Raw genomic sequence first — 26,208 nt, forward strand, 5'->3', positions numbered from 1 at the left:
ATACAAGAAGCAACCAATGAATACATAAATAAGTAGAACAGCAAATTGATGTTTCTCTCACTCTTTCTCTTTTTTATTCTCTCTCTAAAATCAATAAATAAAATTTAAATTAAAAAAATTAGCCTGGCCAGGCAGTGGCACAGTGGATAGAGCATCAGACTAGAACACAGAGGACCCAGGTTCGAAACCTCTAGGTCACCATCTAAAACACAGGCTCATCTGGTTTGAACAAGGCTCACCAACTTGAGCCCAAGGTCACTGGATTCAGCAAGCGGTTACTCAGTCTGCTGTAGCCGCCTGGTCAAGGCACATATGAGACAGCAATCAATGAACAACTAAGGTGCCGCAACGAAGAATTGATGCTCCTCATCTCTCTCTTTTCTTGTCTGTCTGTCCGTATGTATTCCTCTGTCTGTCTCTGTCACAAAAAATGAAAATTAAAAAGATTAAAAATTAAAAATAAAGTTAAAATATTAAAAATGGAACTGCCTTATGACCAAGTGATGTCACTTTTGGAAATATATATAAACAAATGTAAAACACTAATTAGAAAGAATATCTGTGCCCCTATGTTCATTGCAGCATTATTATTATTTTTTTTTAGTGAGAGACAGAGAGAAAAGGAAAAAGGAACAGAGATAGGAAGGGAGAGAGATGAGAAGCATCAACTAGTAGCACTTTAGTTGTTCATTGATTGCTTCTCAGGTCACACCACTGACCCCTTGCTCAAGCCAGCTCAAGTCAACAACCATAGGATCATTTTGATGATCCCATGCTCAAGCTGGCAAGCCTGCACTCAAGCCAGTTACCTCAAGGTTTTGAACCTGGTTCCTCAGTGTCCCAGGCTGATGCTCTGTCTACTGCGCTACCACCGGTTAGGTCATTGCAGCAATATTTACAATAGCCAAGATTTGGAAGCAGCTCAAGTATATAAAAAAGCTGTGGTACATTTATAGAACAAAACACTACACAGCCATAAAAAGGCAATCTTACCCTTTGCGATAGCATCAACAGACCTGGAAAATGTTATGCTAAATTAAATAAGCCTGTCAGAGAAAAGCAAGTACCATATGATTTCACTTATTATGAAATCTAATGAACAAAATAAACTAACAAACAAAATACAAACACTCATAGGTATAGAGAACAGACTGACAGCTGTCAGAGGGAGGGGACTTGGGAGGCTGGATAAAAAAGATAAAGGGATTTAGCCAAAAAGAAACCTTGCAGACACACACAAAGTGGCATGGGTATATCTGAGGAAAATATGGACTAAATTAGGTTAAGTTTAAACCTAATTAATTGCATAATAATGTGGGAAGAAAAAATGTGCTAGCAGAAGGGACACCTGGTTTCCAAGATCATTCTGGGAAGACAGTTGCCTGATCTAAGGACATGAGGAACTAGTCCCCACAGTGGCGACATCCCAATAATAAATGCGGAGGCATCAGGACATCAAAGCAAGTTGTCATCAGCCATTAGAACAATCCTGCATTCCCTCCCCCACTTTCTAGTTTTATGCTACTGGGTAACCTTCTAGTGACATTTTGGCTTCCTTTTAGATTTTCTCATAGGAAGGGGAGGCACTGATGAGCTAATAGTGGCCAATTTAATTCCCTTGGTACAGTATAGGTGAAAATCGAAAAGCCTTGGCCCAGGACCTTGGTTATCTCACTTACCCTAGTGCCTTAGAGATGTTGGTGAGGATACTTGGTTACTTATTGTAGTTTCCATCTTTTCCTCCCATCCCAATCTGGTTAGGTTATGTGGCAATAGGAAGGAAATTGAGGCTTTGGTGATTCAGGTTTTTGGCATAGTTGCTACATGATTCATTAATGACAAGACTGTGATGATGATTTCTCAGACTTACCAAATACTAGTACTTACCCATTCTGCTTTGTTTGTTTGTTCTTAGAGAGAGCAAAGAAGGGAGAAAGAGAGAAACATTGATTCGTTGTTCCACTTATTAATGCATTCATTGGTTGATTCTTGTATGTCCCCTGACCGGGATCGAACCCACACCTTGGCATACTAGGACGATGCTCTAACCAAGTGAGGACCATCACTTACCCATTCTGAAGAAAAACAGGCTCATTAAAAGATGGTTAAATTTTTTTTTTTTAAAAAAAGATTTTATTTATTGATTTTAGAGAGAAAGAGAGTAAGGTATGGGGGGGAGCATCAACTCATAATTGCTTTTTTTTTTTTTTTTTTTTTTTTTTTTTTACAGGGACAGAGAGAGAGTCAGATAAAGGGATAGATAGGGACAGACAGACAGGAACAGAGAGAGATGAGAAGCATCAGTCATCAGGTTTTCGTTGCGACACCGTAGTTGTTCATTGATTGCTTTCTCATATGTGCCATGACTGCGGGCTTTCAGCAGACTGAGTAACCCCCTGCTCGAGCCAGTGACCTTGGGTCCAAGCTAGTGAGCTTTTTGCTCAAGCCAGATGAGCCCGTGCTCAAGCTGGCAACCCCGGCGTCTTAAACCTGGGTCCTTTCGCATCCCAGTCCGACGCTCTCCACTGCACCACCGCCTGGTCAGGCCATAATTGCTTCTTGTAAGTGTTCAAAGCCTGGCACTTTGAACTGAATACTTTGGCATTCTAGATCAATGTCTCATCCACTGTGCCACCACAGGTCAGGCCAAATGGTTTAATTTTTATTTGTCCACTTCTGGTTCTTTCTCTTATGTTTTACAGAAAATCTTATATTAATCAAACTCCTTCTCCTCGTCTAGTTCTCAGACTCTCTTTTCTTCTTTTTTTATCATGTTTCATTATTTCTCAGAAAGGCAGTACCAACAGCATATACTTCCCTCACCTTTATTTTTCTTCACCTTGTGCTTTTCCCCACCATCAGCCAGAATGCTTATCACTTTATCCTTGTGGATATCTCTCTTCAAAGTTCATTTCCCAGTTTGACCTTCTTCTGTTGAATGATGTCCCTCTCCAACCCATCCCTATGATATGCTGAATTTAACCACCGTCCCATCACGCCAGAGAGACTAGAACATGTTGCATTAACAAAACACTATTCAGTCTTCTTCATGGAACAAAAGAAGATGTTTTCCTGAAGAATACTTGTTCTAATCTGTACTTGTTTCAGACCAACAGACCAGCTGATCTTTAGAAAATGAAACTAAACTTCTTTATTTCAACTCACCCTTCTCACTATGTCAGCCTTTAGGATTTGCAAAATAAGGATGTAGATTTTTTGTTTGATCACTATTGTCTGCACTTAATTATATTCATGGTCTCTAGCTTTGACAGTTGAATCAGCAATATTGATTTGTTTTCAGGATGTACAGAGCACCAATCTGTAAGGGAAAAGGCATGATATACTCCCATTCCTGGAAGAGATGATACTCTGTGGAGAAACACCTCCCCCCCCCCCCCCCCAAGAAAGCATGCATCAACTCGAATGACTCAAATAGAAAAAGCTAAGAACATGAGCTCTGGAGTTACTGTCTCCAGAATTCAGATGGAATTCTATTTACCATCTGATTTTAAACAACTACTTAAGCTCTCAAACTTCTTCTCTGTATGATAAGGTTAAATATAGTTTCACCTCATAAGGGTATAGTGAGGATTTAATGAGATACTACATATGAAGCGCTTATCACAGTAGTAATAATAGCTAATGTTTCTTAAGGATTTACTTTAGCCAATGTGGCATGCTGAATAATGGCCCCAAAGATATCCAAGTGCTGATCCTTAGGACTTACGAATTTTACCAAAGGGACTTTGCAGAACTAATTAAATTAAGGATCTTGAGATGGGGAAATTATTCTGGATTAATTTGGTAGATCCTAAATGTAATCATAAGTGTCCTTATAAGCAGGAGGCAGAGAGAAATTTTACTGCAGAACAAGTCAATGTGACAACTGAAGCAAGATGCTACTACACTGAAGAAATGCATTCTTCCCTAGAGCCTCAGGAAGGAGTATGGCCTTACAGACACCTTAATTTTGGCCTGCTGAAACAGATTTCAGATAGCTGACCTCCAGAACCATAAGAGAATAAATGTGCATTGTTGTTGTTTCTAGCTTTGTTGATATATATATATATCTTTTTTTTCCTTTCTTTCTTTCTTTTTTTTTTTTTTGAGAAAGAGAGAGAGAGAGAAAAGGGGGAGGAAGGAGGAGTGGGAAATATCAACTCACAGTAATTGCTTCTCATATGTGCCTTGACCTGGCAAGACTGAGGTGTTTTTGAACTGGCGACCTCAGTGTTCCAGGTCTATGCTTTATCCACCATGCCACCACAGGTCAGGCTGAGATATAATTGACAGATATCATTGTGCATGTTTAAGGTATATAAGAAGATGATTTGAGCCTGACCAGACGGTGGCGCAGTAGATAGAGCATCGGACTGGGATGCGAAAGACCCAGGTTCAAGATCCCGAGGTCTCCAGCTTGAGCGCGGGCTCATCTGATGTGAGCAAAAAGCTCACCAGCTTGGACCCAAGGTCGCTGACTTGAGCAAGGGGTTACTTGGTCTGCTGAAGGCCCGCGGTCAAGGCACATATGAGAAAGCAATCAATGAACAACTAAGGTGTCGCAATGAAAACTGATGATTGATGCTTCTCATCTCTCTCTGTTCTTGTCTGTCTGTCCCTATCTATCCCTCTCTCTGACTCTCGCTCTGTCTCTGTAAAGTAAAAAAAAAAAAAAAAAGAAAAAAAAGATGATTTGATACATGTATATATTCTGAGATGTTTACCACAATTAGGTTAGTTAACACATCCTTCAGCTTAATTAACCTTTTTTAATTAACATAATTACCATTTTGTTGTTGTTATGAGAAGAACATTAAAGTTCTACCCTCATAGCAACTTTCAAAAAGCTATTGTCAACATGCTATACATTAGAGCCTGAGAATCATATTGTCCTGGGCTTTTCTTTATTGGGAGATTTTTGATTGCTGATCAATCTCCTTACTTGTTATTGGTCTATTCAAATTTTCTATTTCTTTGTGAGTCATATTGAAACTTTTGGAATTTATTCATTCCTTCTAGGTTCTCCAATTTGTTGATGTGTAATTGTTTATAAAATTATTTTCCAATCCTTTGTAATTTTTGTGGTATCAGTTGTAATGTCTACATTTTTTTTTTTTTTTTTTTTTACAGTGAGAGAGAGAGAGTCAGAGACAGGGACAGACAGACAGGAACGGAGAGAGATGAGAAGCATCAATTATCAGTTTTTCGTTGCGACACCTTAGTTGTTCATTGATTGCTTTCTCATATGTGCCTTGACTGTGGGGCTACAGCAGACTGAGTGACCCCTTGCTCAAGCCAGCAACCTTGGGTCCAAGCTGGTGAGCTTTTTTTTATTTATTTATTTATTTTATTTTATTTTTTTACAGAGGCAGAGATAGGGACAGACAGACAGGAACGAAGAGACATGAGAAGCATCAATCATCAGTTTCTCGTTGCGAGTTGCGACTTCTTAGTTGTTCATTGATTGCTTTCTCACATGTGCCTTGACCGTGGGCCTCCAGCAGACTGAGTAACCCCCTGCTGAAGCCAGCGACCTTGGGTCCAAGCTGGTGAGCTCTTTGCTCAAGCCAGATGAGCCTGCGCTCAAGCTGGTGACCTCGGGGTCTCGAACCTGGGTCCTTCTGCATCCCAGTCCGACGCTCTATCCACTGCGCCACCACCTGGTCAGGCCAAGCTGGTGAGTTTTCCTCAAACCAGATGAGCCCGCGCTCAAGCTGGCAACCTCGGGGTCTCGAACCTGGGTCCTCCGCATCCCAGTCTGACACTCTATCCACTGTACCACCACCTGGTCAGGCTGTAATGTCTCCTTTTTGACTAACAATTTTATTTATTTGAGTCCTTTCTTTTTGTTAGTAAATTTAGCTAAAGATTTGTCAATTTTATCTTTTCAAGAAACTAGCTTATTTTTATTGATCTTTTCTATTTTTAAAATTTTCTATTTTATTTATATCTACTTTGATCTTTATTATCTCCTTTCTTCCATTAACTTTGGGCTTAGTTTATTCTTTATATTTGGTTCTTTTTTTTTTTTTCTGTATTTTTCTGAAGTTGGAAACTGGGAGGCAGTCAGACAGACTCTCGCTTGCGCCCGACCAGGATTCACCTAGCATGCCCACGAGGGGGTGATGCTCCACCCATCTGGGGTGTTGCTCTGCTGCGACCAGAGCCATTTTAGCGCCTGAGGCAGAGGCCATAGAGCCATCCTCAGCGCCCAGGCCAACTTTGCTCCAGTGGAGCCTTGGCTGCGGGAGGGGAAGAGAGAGACAGAGTGGAAGGAGAGAGGGAGGTGTGGAGAAGCAGATGGGTGCTTCTCCTGTGTGCCCTGGCCAGGAATCGAACCCGGGACTCCTGCATGCCAGGCCAACGCTCTACCACTGAGCCAACCGGCCAGGGCCTATTTTTGGTTCTTGAGGTATAAAGTTAAGTTGTTTATTTGATATCTTTTTTTTCTTAATGTAGTCATTTGTAGCTATAAAGTTTCCTCTTAGCAGTGCTTTTCCTAAGTCCATAAGTTTTGATATGTTGTGTTTCCACTTTCTCTTGAGTGTATATATACATTTAAATATGAAATGCTTTTATACCGTGCTCATGGTTAGGAAGAATAAACATCATTAAAATGTCTATATTACCCAAAGCAATTTATAAATTCAATGCAATACCAATTAAAATACCAATGACATACTTCAAAGATATAGAACACATATTCCAAAAATTTATATGGAACCAAAAGAGAACACGAATAGCCTCAGCAATCTTAAAAAAGAAGAATAAAGTGGGAGGTATCACACTTCCTGATATCAAGTTATACTACAAGGCCATTGTACTCAAAACAGCCTGGTACTGGCATAAGAACAGGCATATAGATCAATGGAACAGAACAGAGAACCCAGAAATAAACCCACAGTTCTATGGACAACTGATATTTGACAAAGGAGGCAAGGAAATACAATGGAGTAAAGACAGCCTCTTTAACAAATGGTGTTGGGAAAATTGGACAGCTACCTGCAAAAAAATGAAACTAGATCACCAGCTTACACCACTCACAAAAAAAAACTCAAAATGGATAAAAGACTTAAATGTAGGCCGTGAAACCATAAGCATCTTAGAAGAAAACATAGGCAGTAAGCTCTCCGACATCTCTTGGAGCAATATATTTAATGATTTATCTCCACGGGGAAGTGAAGTAAAAGACAGGATAAACAAATGGGACTTTATCAAACTAAAAAGCTTTTGCACAGCTAAAGACAGTAAGAACAGAATAAAAAGACAAACTACACAATGGGAGAACATATTTGACAATACGTCTGATAAGGGGTTAATAACCAAAATTTATAAAGAACTCGTAAATCTCAACACCAGGAAGACAAACAATCCAATCCAAAAATGGGCAAAAGAAATGAATAGACACTTCTCCAAAGAGGACATACAGATGGCCAACAGGCATATGAAAAAATGCTCAACATCACTAATCATTAGAGAAATGCAAATTAAAACCACAATGAGATATCACCTCACACCAGTCAGAATGGCGCTCATCAACAAAACAACACAGAATAAGTGCTGGCAAGGATGTGGAGAAAAGGGAACCCTCCTGCACTGCTGGTGGGAATGCAGACTGGTGCAGCCACTGTGGAAAACAGTATGGAGATTCCTCAAAAAACTGAAAATCGAACTGCCTTTTGACCCAGCTATCCCACTTTTAGGAATATACCCCAAGGACACCATAGAACGGCTCGAAAAGGAGAAATGTATCCCCATGTTTGTGGCAGCATTGTTCACAATAGCGAAGATCTGGAAACAACCCAAGTGTCCGTCAGAGGACGAGTAGATTAAAAAGCTTTGGTACATATATACTATGGAGTACTACTCAGCCATAAGAAATGATGACATCGGATCCTTTACAATAACATGGATGGACCTTGATAACATTATACGGAGTGAAATAAGTAAATCAGAAAAAAAAAAACTAAGAACTACATGAATCCATACATAGAAGGGACATAAAAATGAGACTCAGAGACATGAACAAGAATGTGATGGCAACAGGGGTGAGGGGTGGGGGGTGGGGGGAGGGGGGATGGGGTGAAGAAGGAGAGAGGGGTTGGGGGAGGGGAGGGGCACAAAGAAAACCAGATAGAAGGTGACAGAAGACAATTTAACTTTGGGGGAGGGGTATACAGCACAATCAAATGTCAAAATAATCTAGAGATGTTTTATCTCAACATATGTACCCTGATTTATCAATGTCACTGCATTAAATTTAATAAATAAATTAAAAAAAATATATGAAATGCTTCATGAATTTGTGTGTCCTTCTTGCACAGGAGCAATGCTAACCTTCTTTGTATAGTTCCAATTTTAGTATATGTGCTGCCAAAGTGAGCACTATTTCAATATAGTCTTTAATTTTATACTTGACCCATTGGTTGTTCAGGAGTAAGCTCTTTGGTTCTTCATCTATAGAAAATAGTGTGGTCTCTATTGTCAGGATTGTTATAAGGATTAAAATGAGATCATCTAAGTCCTGGATATGTCAATCATGGTGCACGGCATGCTCACAGCCCCTGCTGAGAGGAAACCTGGGCAGCCACGTGATACTCCACTATCAGCCAGAATCATAGGCTGAACAGATACTAAAAATGCAGCTTAGTAGCGAAAGTTCTGCCTTTAAGAGTAAAGTAGCAGCAGGTTTCTTTCTTGAACCTAAAATGGGAAATGAGAGAGAATTAGGCAATTAAAGACAGGAACTGAAGCTAAAAAGATGCATAGACTTGCCTGACCAAGAAGTGGCGCAGTGGATAGAGCATTGACCTGGGATGCTGAGGACCCGGGTTTGAAACCCCTGAGGTCATCCTCTTGAGTGTAGGGTCCTGGCATGAGCGTGGGGTCATAGCCCTGACTGCATGGTTGCTGGCTTGAGCCCAAAGGTCACTGCCTTGAAGCCCAAGGTCACTAGCTTGAGCAAGAGGTCACAGGCTCAGCTGGAGCTGCCCCACCCCCCTCCCTGTCAGGACACATATGAGAATAAATCAATGAACAACTAAAGTGCCACAAATACGAGTTGATGCTTCTTATCTCTCTACCTTCCTGTCTGTCTCTGCCTCTGCCTCTCTGCCTCTGCCTCTGTCTCTTTCTTGCTAAAAAAAAATGTAAGGGGAAAGGAAGAGGTGGGTCCAGAAGCATGTTGTGATAGTGAGGTCAAGAAAAGATATAGAATGGATGAGGAGGAAGCTGGGAAAAGTGAGGAACTCTCCCAGATTCTGAGTAGCTCAGTCACATAAATGGCAGAACAGTGAAGAATTCACTAACTTAGGCCACTGATATTCCTGGAGCCATCTTGAATTTAGAAGAGTTTCTGACTTTGAATTTCCGTGGTTTGTTTATCTTTCTTATTGCCACATGCCACCTTAAAATCCCATTACTTGAGCTACTCTATTAATTTGTATTTCTTGCAAAAGAGCTTAATTAAAGAAAAATAGCCTGACCAGGCAGTGACGCAGTGGATAGAGCGTCAGACTGGGATGCAGAAGACCCAAATTTGAGACCCCGAGGTCACCAGCTTGAGCACAGGCTCATCTGGTTTGAGCAAAGCTCATTAGCTTGGACCCAAGGTCGCTGGCTCGAGCAAGGGGTTACTCAGTCTGCTGTAGTCCCACAGTCAAGGCACATATGAGAAAGCAATCAATGAACAACCAAGGTGTCGTAATGAAAAACTGATGATTGATGCTTCTCATCTCTCTCCGTTCCTGTCTGTCTGTCCCTATCTATCCCTCTTCTGACTTTGTCTCTGTAAAAAAAAAAAAAAAAGAAAAGAGAAAAAAAAAAGAGTATCAAGGCTTGGAGGTAAATGTTAAGGGTATTGGTGAATGGAAAGAATCTGAGATAGTTAGACAGAGGGTTGTGAGAGATCAGAACCACAGGGTAAGAGCAGTTGAGTAGAATAGGGTAGTTGGGAACCTAGACACTAAGTTCTGTGTTATCAGGGGCTGAAGCTTTGTTATTCTCCCACCTCCTAGGTTTTATTTTATTTCAAGACGGTTTTAAAGGTCAGTCAATAATTGGATACAACTGATTAATGATCAAAGCCTACTTGTTATTATGAAAGACTCCACCAGCCCCTATCAGCACCATTCAGAAGCTGTTTTGTCTTCAAGGAAGCCACTTATAAGAATCACAGAAAACAAATCAGCTCCTTGTCACATTTGTTCCTGTGGCCAGAGTCACAGGGAAATACAGAAAGGAGAGAACCAAGATTCCTACCTAAGTCTTGACTTTGCCCCAGTCCAGATCCAAGTGATGACTGAAGTCCCTGGGCATCTGGACACAGGTCAGAGCTGATAAATACCACTCTGCCAGCATCCTGATTCAGTATCAGAGTCTGTCTGTTTCCCTCAAGTATTTTCCAAATTCTCTAGGCTCTCTCCACCTGAGAAACCACCTTTAAAACAGAGTGTCCAATAGAAATATATGTAATGAGAGCCTTGTATCTAATTTTAAATTGTCAAATAGTCACATTAAAAATTAAAAAGATCCCTGGCCAGATAGCACAGTTGGTTAGAGTGTCATCCTAATACACTACAGTTGTAGGATCAATCCCCAGTCAGAGCACATACAAGAATCAACCAATGAGCAGGCTCTCTCTGGACATGCTCATGCGTTTCTTTTGTCTCAGGTGTGCATCTTTACTTCTCTGTGGGAAACAGGCTATAAACTAACAAAGTCCTTACAGTAGGGCTTAGCCTAAGCCTAAACTCTTCCACCACCCTCTTAAGACTAAGCTCTTCCCTACACACTTGGCTGTTGCATGGTGGGGGGTGGTGCACTGTTAAGAGGATTCCTGTTTATACCTTAGATATGTGACTTTGTATCAGAGACTTCCTTGTTTTGCAAATGGCTTTGCTGTCTGCATTATAAAATAAAGCTCACCAGAGGTGTAGGGGCTTTGGGTAGGTCATCAGCCACCAGAAGACCTTCAGATCCCATTCGTTTTCTCTCTGTGTTTATTTCTTCATTCCACGCTGTTCTCCTTCAGGACCTGGACAATTACGAGTTGTGCTGGTTCGCGGCACTTCTCTCTCCTAAAGTCTAATGGCCCCCATGACACTTGAAATTAGGGGAAGAATGGGCAGTGACAGCTCATCCAGACTTACCCCCATAACCTACCTGTCTCCAAGTCCTCATTTTCTCTGACTTTTCAGTGAACTAACAGTAAGCCCACCTTGGCTTACTTCTTTTCCACAGTGTTTCTAGGAAGCCAAAGCAGAGCACCACCAGGCTCTCTCCTGTTGCTTCTTCTACCCTAAGCCCATCTTTTGTTTCACTGTCCTCCCCAGCTTTAATAAACGTACTCTCAAAAAAATAAAAGAACCAATCAGTGCATAAATAAGTGGAACAACAAATCAATGATTTTCTCTTTCTATTCCTCCCTCTTTCTGAAATTAATACATTTTTTAAAAAGTAAAAAAGAAACAGGTGAAATTAACTTTAATAATATATTTTATTTAAGCCAATATATCAAATTATTATTTTAATAAGTAATCAGTATAAAAACAAGTTTTGTGTACTAAATCTTCACAATCCAGTGCATATTTTACCCTTATGTGTATCTCATTTCAGACTAGCCACATTTCAGGTGCCCAATAGCTACATCTGGCTGGTGGTTACGTTAGACAGCATGGGTCTGGAATAACTTGATTTGCCTCTCCTTCCTGCTCTATCTCCCACAACCACAGGATGCAGGGATTTGAGTGGTGGGCCAGACAAGTTTAGGGATCTTGTTGTCATGATGATGCTATGTGTCCACTGAAAGAAACAAAATTGCTCTTCTTCTAAACTCTCCTCATCTATTCCAATATCCTTCTTCTTTCCTCTCCTGAAATCAAGGAGTGGTGCTCTCAGAGAATTTGGTTTGTACTGGATTATAGCACTTATTTCACTTTGCCTTACAGTCAGTTGTTTCTGTTTCAAACTCCCAAACTAGATTGCTAATGCCTTAGTGGTATTTGTCCTACGCCCTGTCATCTCCTTTTGCAATAGGTATAGCACTTAGTCATCAATAAATGTCTGTTGAATAAATGAATAAATGAACTCTTACAGGATTGATGAATGTGTATTATGGACACTTTTATTTCATCTGGCACCTCCAGGTCCATACAACCCATTTCCTGGTAAACAATGAGGCCAATCATGACACTGTTGGTCCCAACCTAGAAACTGAGGGCAACACTTGCCTTTATCCTCTGGGATCTCATGCTTGTAAATTCAACAGAAAGTTCCTGAACAGCTCCCATGTTCCGGGTACTGTGCTGGGTGCTGTGAGAGCTACAAAGATGAGTAACAAATATTCTTGCCCTCAAGTCCCTATGTATCTAGAAGGGGGCTTTGATAGGTATACACAAGTAATTATAAGTTTGAGTTGAGTAAGTTGAATGCTACAAGTGGAAAAAAGAGTCCTGTGGAGAGAGGTGGCAAAAAGGAGGACTCGCAAAAGAAACTCAATCAGCTTTATACTTTGAGATGATGCATGAAGGTAAGACAGGTGGTAATAGAGGAAGGGAAAGAAAGAGCTTTAAAAAATCTGACAAATGAGGAAGAAATACCATATAGAGGGAGTGTGGTGAAGAGATTAATTAGGACAAGGAAATGAAACTGACTCCAAATATAAGCACAGGGTGGAAGAAATCACAACAAGGTGGCAAACAATACACCCCATTAAAGGTGTGAGGACTCCACAGCAGGCAGGTACTCTTGCTTAAGAAGGCAATGCTGGCCTTGGCTGGTTGCTCAGTCTGTTAGAGCATTCTCCCCAAACACCAAGGTTGCAGATTCAATCCCTGGTCAGGCCACATAAGGGGAAGTGACCAATGAACATAAAACTAAGGCACAACTCAGTGGAACAACAAATGAATGCTCGCTCTCTCTCTTGTTCTCTCTTTCTCTCAGCAGTCAATTAAAGAGGAGAAGGAGAAGGAGAAGGAGAAGAAGGCAATGTCACACCCTGGCCAGGTAACGCAGCATCATCGCCATAGTCACAGGTTTGAACTCTGGTCAGGACACATGCAAGAATCAACAGATAAATGCATAAATAACTGGAACAACAAATTCATGTCTCCCCCCCCCCCCCCCACCTTCTGACCTCTTTCTTTTTTTTTTTTATTCTTTTTTTTTTTTTTTTGTATTTTTCTGAAGCTGGAAACGGGGAGAGACAGTCAGACAAACTCCCGCATGCACCCGACCGGGATCCACCCGGCACGCCCACCAGGGGGCGATGCTCTGCCCCTCCGGGGCATCGCTCTGTTGCGACCAGAGCCACTCTAGCACCTGGGGCAGAGGCCAAGGAGCCATCCCCAGCACCCGGGCCACCTTTGCTCCAATGGAGCCTCGCTGCGGGAGGGGAAGAGAGAGACAGAGAGGAAGGAGAGGGGGAGGGGTGGAGAAGCAGATGGGCGCTTCTCCTGTGTGCCCTGGCCGGGAATCGAACCTGGGACTTCTGCACGCCAGGCCGAGGCTCTACCACTGAGCCAACCGGCCAGGGCCTTCTGACCTCTTTCTTAAAATTGATTTAACAAATTAAAAGAAGAAGGAGGAGGAGAAGAAGAAGGTGGCAATGCCAGAGGCCACAAAGAAGAGCTCGCCAGGAGCAAAGTTGGGAATTCCAGAAGGGAGTGAGGTAGGGCTGTGCACATTCATGGTAGCAGAGGCAGGGACTGAAGAAATGAAGAGTCCTTGGATCAAGGAAGAAGAAATCTCCTAAAGAATGTTATACAACCAAATTTGAGTAAAGCCCCAGGGGTGAGAGAGAAAGCATAAGAAGAGATCAGGTAAACCCCAAAGAAGTTTACCTAAGCTGGAGATGTGGGTGATATTGTGGCTAGTCAGTACTGCGTGTCCCAGAGATCACAAGAGCAGTTAACAGCAGCGAATCAGACACCAGCCTGGGAAATTACCCCTGGGTAGGAGATGGAAGGGGAATGGAAACAGCAATGGACTGGGTTGGACTCCACATTACAAGTTGTGATAGCTTTTCCCAACCCACTAACATTAGGATTCGTGCCTGGAGGTATGGAGGTAGTTTTGTATTCATACAAAATTTACCCCCACAGCCCCCACAGCAGTGGGGAAAATTCCAACATGCACTGAGGCAGATGTACAAAAAGAAAACAGAGAGAATCTGATTTCAGGACAAAAGCAATTTACTTTCAATTTTATTTTAAAAATTTTAGAATACTTTTACTTCAGAATATAGACAGAGTAGGCCATGTTCCTTTTCAGAGCGTGCACCCAAGGGCACCTAAATAACTCACATTTTTGCACTCAATAACACACACTCAAAGCTGTAAGGGAGACTCATAAGGACCAGTCATCAAGCATGTGGCAACTGCCACACCCTGTACAATGTGCTTTTACAGGCATTAGCTCCTTGATTCCAGTATTACTCATGACATTACATTTAGTCCTATCTTCATTTCTTAGATGGGGAAACAGGTTATAAGATCATAAAGCTGTAGAAAGTTCTTTATATCATAAATTCATTATTTTTTATTGTTATAGAACTATTCAGATATTTTCTTATTTTGTGTCACTTTTAGTAAAATATTATTTCCTAGGAATTTAGACAGTTCAGTTAGGTATTACATCTTATTGGCATACGTTTGGTCAAATTTTGTCTTATGATTTTATTAATGTCTATAGGATCTGAGATCTAGTTCTCTTTTTATTTTTGATACCGGTTATATATACTTCTTTCTCTTTTTCTGGACAGTCTTGCCAAAAATGTATCAATTTTATTAGTCTTTTCAGAGAAACAATTTTTTGATTTGTTTTTTCTAAGTTTGTTTCCTATTTCATTAATTTCTCTTCTTATCTATATTATTTCCTTCTTTCTATTGTCTATGGATGCTTTATGGTGATTTTTTTCTAGTTTCTTGAGATGGGTACTTATCTCATTGATAGTTAGCCTTTATTCTTTTTTTCTTGTGGGAGAGACAGAGAGAGTCAGAGAGAGGAACAGATAGGAACAGATTGACAGGAATGGAGAGAAATGAGACACATCAATTCTTCGTTGCAGTTCCTTAGTTGTTCATTGATTGATTTCTCATATGTACCTTGACCAGGGGGCTACAGCAGACCGAGTAACCCCTTGCTCGAGCCAGCAACCTTGGGCTCAAGCTGGTGAGCCTTGCTCAAATCAGATGAACCTGTGCTCAAGCTGGCGACCTCGGGGTCTCGAACCTGGGTCCTCCACATCCCAGTCCAACACTTTATCCACTGCATCACCACCTGGTCAGGCTAGCCTTGATTCTTATCTAAAGTATGTTTTTAAGATTATATCATTTTCTAAAGCATGGCTGTAGCTGGTTCCCATAACATTTGTATTTTATTACCATTTAGTTTAAAATATTTTCTAATATCCATTGTGATTTCTTTTTATACATGGGTTATTTACAGGCATACTTCTTTAATATTCAGATATGAAGATTTTCTAGTTATCCTTTTCTTTCTTTTTATTTATTATTTTCTATTGATTTCTCACTTAATTGCACTGTGGTCAGAGAATATACTTGGAATATTTCAATTCTTTGAAATTGTTGAGACTTGCTTTATGGCCCAGTATATGGTTTATAGTAGGTTATATTTTCCAAAGTCTGTAGCAGGTTATATTTTCCAAAATAGCTGCACAAATATCTCCAATGCTGCACGATCTTTTGCTAAGTGATTTTCTCACTTCCCTATCAAGGGGAGGGGAGAGTTTATGTTTCCATCCCCTTGAATTAAGGTGGCCCTGTAACTAACCAAGAGAAAATAGCTGGCCTGATAGCTTTTGTTTCCAGTTTCTTGGAAGATGGCCACCATGTAAGAAGAGTGACTACTCTAAGACCACCATGTTGTAAAAGATTTAAGCCATGCGGAAAGACCCTCAAGTGTGGGAGACTGCAAGCTGACAAAGATCCTTGCAGTTTAAGGGTTAAGCCAAAAGCTAAACTCTTCCCCACATGTCCACTTGGCTGTGAAGCTGAGTGTTTCTACTAGTCCCATCCCCCCACCTCACTTGCTTGATTAAGTTGCTAGAGGACATGATTTACATGTCCTTCCTCCCACTCTTTGCTTGTTCTGCTGTTGGTTGATTTCAGTTATGCATGGTAGGGGATTCCTGTTTATGCCTTAAGAGGATTCCTGTTTATGCCTCAGATATGTGACTTTGTATTGGAAATTTCCTTATTTACATATGGTTTTGCACTATATAATAAAGCAAACCAGCAGTTTTGCTTTGTTCTGGCTTGCCATCAGCTTGCAGAAAACTTCTGATCCAATACTTCCTTTTTGAGTTTATTTTTTCATTTTGCACTGTTCTCACTCAAAACCTGGACAATTACGAGTTGCACTGGTTCGTGGCACTCAAGGATGAGATAGCTGGAGAAAAAAGAGGCCAAGGAGCACAAAGATGCCAGGACATGTGACTAAAGGAACCGTCTTAGATATCTGGTCTAGTCTAGACTTCAGCCTAACTGTGGTGGCACACTGGTTAAAGCGTTGACCTAGAATGCTGAGGTTGCCAGTTCAAAACCCTGGGCTTGTCTAGCCAAGACATATATGGGAGTTGTTGCTTCCCGCTCCTCCCCCGCTTTTCTTTCTCTCTCTTTCTCCCCTCTCTAAAATGAATAAAAATAAAATTTTCAAAAATTAAAAAAAAAACTTCAGATGATTTCAGTCCCAGCTGTTGCTGACTGCAGTCACATAAGAGACCTCCAGTGAAAACCACCTGAGCCACCAACCACTGAATCTTGAGAGACAATAATAAATTGCTATTTCAACCTCTACATTTAAGGATAATTTGTAATGTAACAAGAGTTATTTCAAATATGGTTGATTTGTTTAAGTGTTCTATGCATATTTAAAATAAATTAACAACTGTAATTGATGGTTATGATGTTCTATATGTATCAATTAAGTCAAGTTCATTAGTTTATATGTATATTCAAATCTATAGTATTAAAGATTTGGCTTGTTTTCTATAAATTACTGAAATAGTTATGTTGAAAATCTTTCACTCTGATTCTGTATTTGCCTTTCTCCTTTTAGTTTTATGAAATTTCAATGTGTGTATTTTAAGGCTAAATTATTGGGTAAGTGCAAATTTAATTGTGTATCTTCCTGGTGAACACAACTTTTTACCATTGCCAAGTATTCCTCTTTATCTCTACTCATGCTTTTGCCTTAAAGTTTACTTTGTCTGATATAATATAATTATGCCAATGCTCGAGAGGGGAAGAGAGAGAAAAGGGGGAGCGGGAGGGGAAGAGAAGCAGATGGTTGCTTCTTATGTGTGCCCTGACTGGGGATCAAGCCCAGGACGCCTACCTGCTGGGCTGACACTATCCACTGAGCCAACCGCCAGGGCCAATAGTGGCTTTTTAATTGAAGCATTTAGTCCTCTTACCTTTAAGATAACTATTGATATACTATACATATTTAAGGTAAATAATTAACATTTCTACTATATTTCTTTCCCTAAAAAAGAGAAAAAATTTTTCTTGGAAAAAAATGAGGGTTATTACATTGACGTTGTTCACTTAAAAACAAACTATTCTAAATACATTGTTTTTGTCATTCACGCTTTTTAAAAACTTTTGTTCAAGGTGCAATGATGTAATTGTCTTGGACAAATATATATATTTTTTACCTTCAGTTACTCTTGTCTCTTCCAACTGTTTCGGGGAAAAAAATGGAACTGTCATGAATTTTTTGTGTTCTATAGGAGATAACACAGAACTCCATAAATCTACTTAATGCCCCCATACACAATAATCCCAATTTGATTTTAGAAGGTACTAATTTGATAATCATGCATCATCTAGTTTGTGATAAAAAAAGCAGAAAATACTAGTAATAATAATAGTAATAATAACTATATAGCTTTATTATTAAACATTTACCAAGTGCTAGTTATTATCTCTAAACAGCTTACATGTATTACCTCTTAATCCTCACAATTTGCCTATAATTTTGGCACTATAATCTCCATTTTCCAGGTTAAGTAACTGGTCCAAGATCACACCACTGTAGTTAGAATTTAAAACAAGACAGTCTGACTCTGTGCTCTTAGCCATTCCTTTATATCATGGCTGAGATGTGATGCTGTTTCCAGTGCAGAGGGTATGGGTCCAAGTAGCATTTATGAGCATGTGTGTTGTGGCAAAATGCAGAATGCAAAGTCAACAGGAAAAAAAACCAGTTAGCTACTCCAGGAAAGGTCTTACATATTTTAAATAAAACTATAAATAGCTTCAAGTGGGTTCTCCTGGTATACAGTAGTAACAGGACAATAGATACATCACTGAGACATGAGGCCTTTCATTTAAGTACCTCAGGGAATCACTTGTGTTAAATGAGAATTTATGCTGTAAAGCCAGTAGCCACGGCCACCATCACAGCCACCTGGCCCGTGCAGGTTCACATTTGATTCAGACAGATGGTAATGAAACAACGGAGCCAAGAACTGGTGGGCCATTAGCTTTAATCCTATCTTGCACTTGGCAGGCAAGAAATACACACAGTGGGAAAACACTTCCCTTTCCATTCAGGGTTCCCAAAGCCACTTACTTATCCAAGTTTCCTAGGATCAAAGGTTTCTAGCTCATCAGCCTCTGTTCCCCTTTTCCTTCTCTCTGCACAAACTCTGCACAAACTGGCTTCTCCCTCAGCACTCTGCTATCTTGGCTGCTTCTCCTCTCCTCCACGTGGCCTTTCTCTGCTCTCCTCTCTAATGCTAATCTCAGGAACTGAGAGAGAGCAAGCTCCCAGTCTGCCCCATTTTATAGTGTAGAAATCAAAACCTTTAATCCAATATACAAACAAGGAAGTCTCTGATACAAAGCCACTTAGGGTAGGAAAGGCTTAGTCTTAAAACTAAGCCTTAGGGCGGTGGTTCTCAACCTTTCTAATGCCGTGACCCCGCAATGCAGTTCCTCATGTTGCGGTGACCCCAAACCAAAAAATAATTTTGGTGGCTACTTTATAACTGTAATTTTGCTACAGTTATGATTCGGAATGTAAATACCTGATATGCATTATGTATTTTCCGATGGCTTTAGGCGACCCCGCCAGGGTCACAACCCACAGGTTGAGAACTGCTGCCTTAGGGTATAACAACCCTGCCTGCTTACAGCCTGTCCCCTCACCCAAAGCAAACTATAAGCGAGCTAACCTATATATTATATTTACAAACTTATTTGACCAACATATGCTAAATACCATTTCTGAAAATAATTTATACCTGGTAAAAAATTTTATACTCATAGATCTGGAACTTCTCAATTATTCTAGCCCACTCATTTATGGTATTAATAGTTATTATCTTTTAGAGGTGACAGTCTAATAATAACTTTTTATTATTTACTTATATGCTGTCTAATTATTTTTATAAGAATACTTCATACAGCCTGACCTGTGGTGGCGCAGTGGATAAAGCATCAACCTGGAAACACTGAGGTCGCCAGTTCAAATCCCTGGGCTTGCCCGGTCAAGGCACATATGGAAGTTGATGCTTCCTGCTCCTCCCCCCTTCTCTCTCTCTCTCTCTCTTTCTCTCTCCCCTCTCTAAAATGAATAAATAAAAATATTTAAAAAAAAGAATACTTCATACATAATCAGAAAAATGAAGAGATTATTCTTGTTAAGACAATTTAATGAGGGAAAAAATAGTCCTTTCAACAAACAGTGCTGGCACAACTGGATATCCAGATACAATAGAATGGATTTGTACTTCTGCAAAAATTAATTCAAAATAAATCGCAGACCTAAATGTGAAAATTAAAATCTAAAAGTCTTAGAAGAAAACATACACTAAACCTTTATGATCTTGGTTTAGGCAAAGACTTCTAAGGTATAAAACCAAAAGCACAACTAACAAAAGAAAAATATAAAAATGATACTTCATCAAAATTAAAACTTCTGTGCTACAAACAATGCCATCAAGAAAGTGAAAGACATTGGCCCTGGCCGGTTGGCTCAGCGGTAGAGCGTCGGCCTAGCGTGCAGAGGACCCGGGTTCGATTCCCGGCCAGGGCACATAGGAGAAGCGCCCATTTGCTTCTCCACCCCTCCGCCGCGCTTTCCTCTCTGTCTCTCTCTTCCCCTCCCGCAGCCAAGGCTCCATTGGAGCAAAGATGGCCCGGGCGCTGGGGATGGCTCTGTGGCCTCTGCCTCAGGCGCTAGAGTGGCTCTGGTCGCAATATGGCGACGCCCCGGAGGGGCAGAGCATCGCCCCCTGATGGGCAGAGCGTCGCCCCTGGTGGGCGTGCCGGGTGGATCCCGGTCGGGCGCATGCGGGAGTCTGTCTGACTGTCTCTCCCTGTTTCCAGCTTCAGAAAAATTAAAAAAAAAAAAAAAAAAAAGTGAAAGACAGCCTGACCAGGCGGTGGCACAGTGGATAGAGTATCGGACTGGGACATGGAGGACCTGGGTTCAAGACCCTGAGGTCGCCAGTTTGAGCACGGGCTCATCTGGTTTGAGCAATAAACTCACCAGCTTGGACTCAAGGTCGCTGGCTTGAGCAAGGGGTTACTCAGTCTGCTGTAGCCCCACAGTCAAGGCACATATGAGAAAGCAATCAATAAACAACTGAGGAACTGCAACGAAGAATTGATGTTTCTCATCTCTCTCCCTTCCTGTCTGTCTGTCCATATCTGTTCCTCTCTCTGATCTCTCTGTCTCTGTCTCTGCTACAAAAAAAAAAAGTGAAAGACAGCTCAGAGAACAGAAGGAAATATTTATAAATCATGTATGTGATAAAGGGTTTGTATCCAGAATATATAAAGAACTCTTAAAACTCAGTAAGATGACAACTCAAATTTTAAATGGGCAAATGACTTGAATAGACGTTGGTTCGCAAATTCAGGAACTTCTTGGGTGAGATCTATAACTGGCCTGTGTACACAGAGGGCAAGAAGAGACTGAAGAAAGAGGGAGACTGTTCCAGATTGGTAAATGACAGGCTTCATCAGCACAGGAACTTACTACATATGAAACTGGTCTCGAGCAGCCACAGGACAAGCAGATCTTCACAACCACCTACCAGAATCTTAAAAGTTTATATCAGTGGTAGTCAACCTGGTCCCTACCGCCCACTAGTGGGTGTTCCAGCTTTCATGGTGGGTGGTAGCGGAGCAACCAAAGTATAAATAAAAAGATAGATTTAACTATAGTAAGTTGTTTTTTAAAGATTTATTCTGCCAAACTTAGCAAAATCCAACATAAAATACTTGGTAAGTAATTATTATTATATGCTTTAACTTGCTGTGACTCTGCTTTATAAATTTTATAAAGTAACTTCTCTTTTTATAAATCACCATTACTGTGGAACTGGTGGGCAGTTAGAAAATTTTACTACTAACAGAGATACAAAAGTGGGAGGTAGGTATAAAAATGTTGACTACCCCTGGTTTATATAGAGGTCTTAACTGGGTTCAGTCCCATATATTGTTCATCTGGTTTCAGCAACACATTGCTTTCTTCTTTTTTTAAAAAAAATTTATTCATTTTAGAGAGGAGAAGAGACAGAGAGAGAGAGAGAGAGAGAGAGAGAAGGGGGGAGGAGCTGGAAGCATCAACTCCCCTATGTGCCTTGACCAGGCAAGCCCAGGGTTTCGAACCGGTGACCTCAACATTTCCAGGTTGACGCTTTATCCACTGCACCACCACAGGTCAGGCCAACACATTGCTTTCAAGGCTGCGTCCTTGAAAATGGCTCCCACCATGGGAACTGTAAAGCCAGAAGCTAGGGCCACTATCACAGCAGCCCGGCCCATGCAGGTTCGCATTGGATTCGGACAGTCGGCAAAGAAACAACGGAGCCAAAAACTGATGGGCCATTAGCTTTAATCCTAGCTTGCACCTGGTGGGCAAGTAAAAACACACACTGGGCTCCAAAACCCACTCACATTCAATGCTCACAAAGCTACTGACTTATCCAAGTTTTCTAGAATCAAAGGTTTCTAGCTCACCAGACTTATTCACCTCTGTTCCCCATCTCCTTCCTTCTCTCTGCACAAACTCTGCACAAACTGGCTTCTCACTCAGCACTCTGCCATCTTGGCTGCTTCTCCTGGCCTCTTCCACGTGGCCTTTCTCTGCTCTCTGCTCTCTAATGCTAATCTCAGGAACCAAGAGAGTAAGCTCCCGTTCTGCCTCCATTTTATAGTGTAGAAATCAAAACCTTTAATCCAATATGCAAAATAGGGAAGTCTCTAATACAAAGTCACTTATCAGAGACATGATGGGATTGTACCACCCCACATCAAAAAGGGCGGGAAAGGCTTAATCCCAAAACCAAGCCCCAGGCTACAAGATTCTGCCTGCCCACAGCCCGCCCCCAACACACATTAATATCACCTGGATGACGACCTCCATGTGGGCAGCGCCATCTTTAACAAAGTGAGCATAATATATTTTATCTGCCCAACAGGAACCATGGACAGAATGTACATTCCAAAGACAAGAGGGGATAGGAGCTTCAGACTGCCTGGATCCAGCTCATGGGTCACCAGTGTCACATCCCCTTGATGACCTCCTCCAACAAAAGACATTTCTCCAAAGAAGATATAAAAAAATGGACAATAAGCATATGAAAAAATGTTCAGTATCATTATCCACATGGGAAATACAAATCAAAAACACAATGAGACACCACTTCACACCCACTAGGATGGCTATATTAAAAAAGACAGACAGTGGCCTGACCTGTGGTGGCGCAGTGGATAAAGCGTTGACCTGGAATGCTGAGGTCGCCCGTTCAAAACCCTGGGCTTGCCTGCTCCTCCCTCCCCTTTCTCTCTCTCTCTCTCTCTCTCTCTCTCTCTCTTTCTCACTTTCTTTCCTCTCTAAAAATTAATAAAAGTAAAAATACAAAAAGACAGATAGTAACAAGTATTGATGAGGATGTAGAGATATTGAAACTCTCATGTAGTACTCCAGCCTTCTGGCAGCTACTGGTGTCGAGTGAAATAAACCTAGTCAAGACACAAACTTATGTCAAGAGGAAGAGAGAGGGAAGCCTGCCAAGGGAGTCAAGACTTCCTGAATCTCCTTCTCTCTTAGCTTTTATTATCAGAAGCAGAACAGAGGTAACAAGATTGCAAGGGAGGGAGATCAGGTGACAAGGGGAAGAATGACTAATAGCAGTTTTGCTGACATGGAGAAAGAGCTAAATTGATCAGAATATTCTTTTCTTTTGCTAATTAACAAGCACAAAGGAAGGAGCAATCCAGAACCTCTAGGCTAATTTTTTAAAGCCTGTTCACATGCATTCCTTTGTGTCTGTACAAAGGTCACTCACTCACACTCTCTTGGTGTTTGCATCCAAGAAACATTTCACTGAGGGCTTTTAAGTAAAGTTTCCCAATCCAAGTCATAGAGGGTTCAAGGTTAGATGGTGATTCCCTACAATCATACATGGCTGGTAGATATGTAAAATGATGCAACTACTTTGGAAAACAGTTTGTCAGTTACTCAAAATATTAAGGCATAGTTACCATGTGATCTTAGATATATATCAAAGACAAATGAAAACATACATCCACACAAAACTTGTACACATAATGTTCACAGCAGCCAAAAAGTGAAAACAACTCAGTGTCCATCAATTGATGGGTAAATAAAATGTGTGTACAGATGATGTATTATAGAATTGTACACTTAAAGCCTATATAATCTTACTAACCAATGTGACCTCAATACATTCAATTTAAAAAGTTTTAATTGGCATATCCATACAATGAAATACTACATGACAAAAAAAGGAATGAAGTACTGCCTGACTCGTGGTGGGGCAGTAGATAGTGTCGACCAGGGTCACTGAGATCTCAGGTTTAAAACCTCGAGGTCACCAGTTTGAGCACAGGCCCATCTGGCTTGAACATGGGATCATCAATATGATTCCATAGTTGCTGGCTTGAGCCCAAGGTCGTTAGCTTGAGTAAGGGATCACCAGCTCGGCTGGAGCCCCCAGTCAAGGCACATATGAGAAGCAATCAATGAACAACTAAAGTGCCACAACTGTGAGTTGATGCTTCTCATCTCTCTCCTTTCCTCTATCTTGCTAAAAAAAAAAAAAAAAAAAAGGAATCAAGTACTAATACATGCTATAACATGGATGAACTCTCAACTTATGCTAAGTGAAATAAGCCTATCACAAAAAAGCACGTTGCAGTTTTATATGATTCCATTCATATAAAATGTCCAGAATAGACAAATCTATAGAGACAGAAAAATTAGTGGTTGCCTAGGGTTGGGAGAGGGGCATGGGCAATGATGGCTAATGGGTAAGTGGTTTGTTTTTTGGGTGTAAAATGTTCTAAGTCACACTGTGGTGATGGTTGCACAACTCTGTTGTCATACTAAAAACCACTGAACCATATCCATTAAATGTGTTAATTGTATAGTATGTGGTTATATATTTTATTATTATTATTATTAATTTTAGTGAGACAGAGAGGAAGAGAGAAAGAGAGAGAGTAAGAGAGAGAAGCATTCATTTATTGTTCCTCTTAGTTGTGCCTTCATAGGTTGCTTCCTGTATTTGCCCTGACTGGGGATGGAACCCATAACCTTGGTGTTTTGGGATAAAACTAACCAACTAAACTAACCAGTCAGGGCCAAAAAGAAAAAAAATGTCTATTTTGTTAAACTGATGCAATATGATTTAAGGTGCTACTCATTATTACTAAACATTAAGATTATTTTTTTATTGTATTTTTTTATTATTTATTTATTTTTTAATGGGGTGACATCAGTAAATCAGGATACATATATTCAAAGATAACATGTCCAGTTTATCTTGTCATTCAATTATGTTGCATACCCATCACCCAAAGTCAGATTGTTCTCTGTCACCTTCTATCTAGTTCTCTTTGTGCCCCTCCCCCTCCCCCTTCCCTCTCCCTCTCCCCCCTTCCCCCGTAACCACCACACTCTTATCAATGTCTCTTGGTCTCACTTTTATGTCCCATCTACGTATGGAATAATGCAGTTCCTGGTTTTTTCTGATTTACTTATTTCACTTCGTATAATGTTATCAAGATCCCACCATTTTGCTGTAGATGATCCGATGTCATCATTTCTTATGGCTGAGTAGTATTCCATAGTGTATACGTGCCACATCTTCTTTATCCAGTCATCTATTGATGGGCTTTTTGGTTGTTTCCATGTCCTGGCCACTGTGAACAATGCTGCAATGAACATGGGGCTGCATGTGTCTTTACATATCAATGTTTCTGAATTTTGGGGGTATATACCCAGTAGAGGGATTACTGGGTCATAAGGTAGTTCTATTTTCAGTTTTTTGAGGAACCATACTTTCTTCCATAATGGTTGTACTACTTTACATTACATTAAGGTTATTTTTAGTCAATATTTTATAGACATAAAGACAAATGAAATATTGTAAAATCTGTCAATAGTTTACCTACATAAAAAACTAATATCTTCTACGCAATTCTCTCCCATAGAACAAGATCTGCAGCCTTGCTTGTAGTGGCACAGCTGGTAGAGCATCAACCTGGAATGCTGAGCTTGCTGGCTGGAAACCCTGGGTTTGCCCAGTCAAGGCACGTACAAAAAACAATCAATGAAACAACTAAAGTGAAGCAACTATAAGTTGATACTTCTTGTTCTCCTGTCCTCTCTCTCTGTAAAGTCAATAAATAAAACCTTAAAAAAAAAAAAAAAGACAAGGTCTGCAGCCTATTCATCATCATAAGCCTCACTTATGATTTGTTTGAAAGTAAGAGACACAAAAGAGTGCCTTAAAGAAAACACTTTATTTCTCTGTCACATAGAAGTCTAGAGGTAGGTGATCCTGGCTGGAATGGCAAATATCTTTTTTTTTTTTTTTTTTTTTTTTTAACAGAGACAGAGAGAGAGAGTCAGAGTGAGGGATAGACAAGGACAGACAGACAGGAACAGAGAGATGAGAAGCATCAATCATTAGTTTTTCATTGCGCATTGCGACACCTTAGTTGTTCATTGATTGCTTTCTCATATGAGCCTTGACCGTGGGCCTTCAGCAGACTGAATAACCCCTTGCTTGAGCCAGCGACCTTGGGTTCAAGCTGGCGAGCTTTTTGCTCAAGCTAGATGAGCCCGCGCTCAAGCTGGCGACCTCGGGGTCTCAAACCTTGGTCCTCCGCATCCCAGTCCGACACTCTCCACTGC

At 40.7% G+C, this 26,208-nt stretch overlaps 1 long non-coding RNA gene and 1 other non-coding gene across 2 annotated transcripts; one reads left to right on the plus strand and one right to left on the minus strand.

The window, feature by feature from the left end:
* Positions 1-8,279: 8,279 nt before the first annotated feature.
* Positions 8,280-8,386, minus strand: LOC136336969 (U6 spliceosomal RNA). The gene has a single exon (XR_010731701.1). It is a non-coding gene; the product is annotated as a U6 spliceosomal RNA (small nuclear RNA).
* A 4,305-nt stretch (positions 8,387-12,691) lies between these two features.
* LOC136336297 (uncharacterized) lies at positions 12,692-25,698 on the plus strand. The gene is made up of 3 exons (XR_010731407.1): positions 12,692-12,741; positions 12,943-13,005; positions 25,503-25,698. It is a non-coding gene; the product is annotated as an uncharacterized lncRNA (long non-coding RNA).
* Positions 25,699-26,208: the final 510 nt, after the last annotated feature.

This window comes from Saccopteryx bilineata, chromosome 4, assembly GCF_036850765.1.
Source record: "Saccopteryx bilineata isolate mSacBil1 chromosome 4, mSacBil1_pri_phased_curated, whole genome shotgun sequence".
NCBI lineage: Eukaryota > Metazoa > Chordata > Mammalia > Chiroptera > Emballonuridae > Saccopteryx > Saccopteryx bilineata.